This window comes from Tachypleus tridentatus, chromosome 2 (genome assembly GCF_004210375.1).
Source record: "Tachypleus tridentatus isolate NWPU-2018 chromosome 2, ASM421037v1, whole genome shotgun sequence".
NCBI classification, from domain to species: Eukaryota; Metazoa; Arthropoda; class Merostomata; order Xiphosura; family Limulidae; genus Tachypleus; species Tachypleus tridentatus.
In genome coordinates this window covers 43499661-43505115 of record NC_134826.1, presented here as the reverse complement: position 1 = coordinate 43505115, position 5455 = coordinate 43499661, and positions in this window count along the sequence as shown.

The window sequence follows — 5455 nt, the reverse complement described above, 5'->3', positions numbered from 1 at the left end:
ATTTGAGACCATGATGCTCGACTGAATCGAAAGCTTGTTTCACGTCAAGAAATAATCCCACTGTGGTGAGATTTTTATTCAAACCCTGTAGGACTGAGTTTGTTCACCTTACTAAGCGGTCTGTCTGTCTGTTTTTCGAGAGACGTTTTATATTTTAGATAGTAGCGTATTTTTCCCGAAGTTTATCAATACTGTTAATCAGGCTAATGGGAATCTACACCGCGCCCAAATTCGGGTTCCATTTGGGACACCCTAGCGGATTTTTTTCTTTTCGTAAAAGAATCAAATTTCATCTTATCTAAATATAACATTATAATTTTGGAGACACACCATTTTCGTTTATTTTCATGTTAGTTTTGTTACAGGAAGTTCAGAAAATATGATTTTATATCATTGTTATGAGATAAAAGGCTGTTAAGTGTAGATGTTGTTAATTTATTTTGAGAGTAAATAGCTTATGATTTTTCGTAACATGACATTTACAAGCTATTAATTTAAAGTAAACGTTATAACGAGTTTAATTACGTAACTCGATAATAGTTGCACATTGTGTTTGTAACCCATTGCTGTTGAGATTATCGATTGTCGTGTGAAATTTATTAATGACAAGAATATAGCAACAGACGATTAGGTAATAAAGATAAATAGTGTGAAATGAGTGGGAAAAGTAGACAGACCGACAAAAAACGGTCGCGGGTTCGAATCCCTGTCCCACCAAACATGCTCGCCCTCTCAGCAGTGGGAGCGTTATAATGTTACGGTCAAGAGTTGGCGGTGAGCAGTGATGACTAGCTGCCTTCCTTCTAGTCTTATATTGCTAAAATTAGGGACGGATAGTACATATAGCTCTTTTGTAGCTTTGTGCGAAATTCAAAACAACTCAAACCGACTAAAAACAGGCGGAAAGTTATGAAACGGAAAGTTAATGATCTTGGAAGATCTGACGATTAATATAGGCATAACGGTTAATATATAACCGTGAGTGTTGAGAAAAAGTTAAAAAGAATCATTTATTTCGTCAAAGGGAGTACTCAGCATAGATTTATATCTTTGATATTTTTAAAATCAAAGTTTTTAGCTTAATTTCTGTCACATGCATCTTGAAAAAGCCAACTAAGCCTAATATTACTATTAACCGACTTGTCTTACTGAAACAATCTGACTGTTATGGCGAGATAGCAAAGAAAACATTATTTTATTGCAAAGAAATTGATGAAATTCAAAAAATATGCTGTTAAGTTTAACGTTTCTAAAAAGTTGCAAATGGGAAAAATTGACACCAACCTTCCTTAAGGTAAAAATGAACCTCCAGGCAACCAAAAAATAAAATATATCATTGAAAAATCCTAAACAAATCGTTAAAAACAAACTATAAGAGAGAAACACAGAGCTGAAATTTATCTACAAAAATGAAGTGAAATTCCGAAGCAAACTTACAAGTTTAACTTCCTCTGACGATTAAACTTTCGTCAATACATAAAACCAACTACTATAAAGGCTTAGCCATCAATTGGAGGCAAGACAGAGTTAGAAAATCTATCCGTCAGTTTAAAAAAAAATAAAAAAATCCTGACACTGTAACGAACAATACAATCCAGTTTACGAACTTCCAACTGTTAACCTCACACGACAGTCCTAAATAAACTACGCAGTAACTCATTTCACCATTCCAGTGTTAAATTTAAAAAATAGCCTTGAAGACCTCTGCAGAAAAGTAATAATAAAATCAAATCGTAAATCCAATCAACAACAATTATTCCCAAGTCAAAGGCCAAAAAAAGAATCTGCGTCTAATTCATCTGTGGACAAAGAAGAGCCATCAGAAACATTTAACATTCCAAAAAACAAGACTCATTTAATGAGCAATTTCCATAACAAACCAAAAGCGGGTCTATTAATAAACTTTATTGATTAATACAGTGAAAAACTTCTTAAATACTAAACAAAAGTAAACCTATAAAACAAATTTGACATCAGAAAAAAAAAAGAGGCTTAAAACGTGTTAGGAACAAAGAAAATATTGTCATTCAAAGAACCGATAAAGGAAATTCAATTTTTATTCTAACAATAAAACAATATTGTTCCTTAAAGGAAAATATATTGAATGATACGTCTACGTTTGTTCAGTCAAATACTGACACTGACCCAATACACAACAAAAGAACCAGAAATCTACTTAAAATGCAATTAAAAGAAAAACTTTTAAACTTTTTTTTTTTTTTGCATACAAACCAAGCTGGAACAACAAAAGCAACGGTTTACCATACGTTCATAAAACATTACCCCCAATCATGTATCATTATAACTTTCTAAACTGCAACTTTCATAAACACTTTAACTGCATTTTAACAAGTTATTTTACCAAAATAAGCACCCGATTAAAGAACACTCCACATCTTCTGCAACACTTACGTAGTTTATACAGTAAGGTTATTATGTTTAGCACTACATTGTGTTACTTATTAACGGTTTATCCCACGTGCCTTTATAAAGTGAGAATTAGATAAATTAAGAAATAGTAACTCTGTTCTTGATACACGAGGGCCTGGCATGGCCTAGCGCGTTAAGACGTGCGCTTCGTAATCTGAGGGTCGCGGGTTCGCGCCAAACCTGCTTGCCCTCCCAGCCGTGGGGGCGTTATAATGTGACGGTCAATCCCACTTTTCGTTGGTAAAAGAGTAACCCAAGAGTTGGCGGTGGGTGGTGATGACTAGCTGCCTTCCCTCTAGTCTTACACTGCTAAATTAGGGACGGCTAGCACAGATGGCCCTCGAGTAGCTTTGTGCGAAATTCCAAAACAAACAAACGTGATACACGAAAATAAAGGTTACGGTTGAAACTTTCCAAACATAACCTTGAAGGCCTTTTACGTTAAAATTCAAGTATGCGTTAGGCACGGCAGGTTGCGATACTGTGCAGTTTTACGATTAATAAAATACTCGTACAGTCACAAAATCATTGTGAAGTGTTGCCATCTATCGGCGTTGTAGACTAGTTAGTAAAATTTGCATTCACGAGAAAGCATCCACTTTTTGTATAATTATTTTTTAGCTTCTTAGATTGTTGAAAGACGAATAATAAGATTATATTAAAGAAAATATTCACTGACAAATCCCACATAGAATAAAAATGCGAAAAGATTTCCTACAAAAGCGACATCTATAAAGTACACAATGAAATTAATAATTGAAGTATTACAATTATACAGCAATGGCAAAAAGAACATAGTTAACAATTAGTTTTTCAAATTATAAGTACTTACGGTTGTTGTAAAGCGTATTATAATTTTAACACCACATTTTTAATCCAATGCCTCCGAGAAATCTTCAAATGACATCGACCACACTAAGGTTGTCGCAGCCATTGCTGAACGACGCATTTCGCTCATTCCAGAGCTATTCACTGTAGTGTTGGTAATACGATATCTCATTTGTAACAATTGTTATGGTGTGCAAGCTTTTTACAAGCTGGTAAAGCATTATTATAATTAATTATACTTGTCATAAAACACTATCAGATGCGTATTATATCATAAACAATATATTCTTAATCTCATCTTTTAAAGATTTAAAAATCAGAAGAGTTTACAATAACAGTTCGGTTGAAAAGCTAAACTTTAAAGGGAAATAGGCAACACAATAAGCGGTAAACGCAACACAAAATGTCTGAACCTTTTTGTCCCACCTCCTCCCTATATAAACGTTCTACTCTCGTTACGCTGTTTGAAATACATAATGACTACTGCTTTAATCTACTATGTAATATGTAAAGATCCTAACTAACTCTCAACTCTTAGATGCTTGCAATTAAAGATACATCATTTTATCATTTTCCTGGATTTAAATCCAAGTGTTTTTCTCAACTTATTCACTGAATTAGTACGTAATATAAGAATGGATATGAACGCACTGTTAGTAAACACCTTTAAAAGGAATTATACTTCAAAAAATTAGTGGTGCAACTTTTGTGCACCTAATCGAGGTGGTCAGATGATACTCCTCTCCAAGGGTTCGAATGTAACCACCCCAAATTTTCTATTACTAACTAAAGCGAAAAGACAGCATTACTCTCCACAAGAGGGGATTTGTTTAGCTCTTTGAAACCCAACAACTGGATTGGCTGTCATGTTTATAATACTCCCTAACCAAATCCTAGACTCCTGAAATCTGCATTTGGATAGGTTAATCACTAAACCACCCTAACAGGATAATTGGGATAAAATGACCAGTTTTCTTCTACAGTGGTACGTTACTGCGATCTTAAGAATAAGAAATAGTAGGACATCAACGAAAAAGTATTAGATTGTGAAAGTTTTACCAAAAATACACAACATCAAAAAATAACAAATTTGAATCTGATGGACATAATTCAAATTTCCCATTTGTATGTCGCATCTCATTTAACAAGACAACTTTTGTCTGGAAAAAAAATCCTGTTTAACAATATGCACAGCACTTTTAGCACTTTTTTTTTATACATTTTAGTCCATGTCATTCAGCGATAGTAAACTACTTACGATTAATCAAGTCAGAAAATTTTAGTTATTCTACATGAAAAGTTCAACATTAAGCTGTACATGGTCACTACTAAACTCTAAGAAATATTTAATGTGTACTTTAGATTAGCTTTACCATTTAAATATCCAGTTTCAATGATCTACATGAAGATGTAATAATTTCTGATGAACTTTCGAAGATTAGTAATTATCATCATGAGTTCCTAAACTTCATGATAATCTCCCAAATCATCCACTTTTTAACTGTAAGTCAATCTTGTAAAATTCCTTCTACGATGAAATATTACATCACAGAACAAGTCAGTCTCTTCAGATCAATACATTAGTTTAAAATATAACAGACTTAAAAAGTTAGCATGTGGTCAGAAGATAAATATTATTCTTACTATTTACAAGCTAAGATAGATAAATCATTAACCACACACTCAACTGAATCAGTCCACTGGGTGAATGAAACAATGTACCAGAGGCCTTTGAGTTATTGAAAAGTTGCAATGTTCTAATTCATAAGCTGAGAAAAATAAAGCATATAACATAAACTTCTGTGTTTATTTCTTAACTGAATCAGGCCTCTCAGTGAACAAAATGTGGCAGTGTACCAGAATTCTTTCAATTGAAATGCAGTAGCACACCAAAGATTTTTGAATTAATAAAATAATATAGCAGAAGTCGTTGGTTTAAAAAGTGTAGCAGAGGACTCAATAATAGTAAAGGGTTAATTGCAGGCCACAGTTAATAGAAAAGTCTCCAACAGTTATATCTCTATTTTTTTTTGTCAATCAAATCTTGGACTTGTCAACTTGCATCTGGTTAGACAAAGTAATATGTAATACCTGTCAAACGCAAATGTTTTTGATTGTTTACAAAATAAAATGACATTGTTCTGTAGAATACAGAAACTAATTTCTCACTAATGTAATGAATTAAATACACAACCTG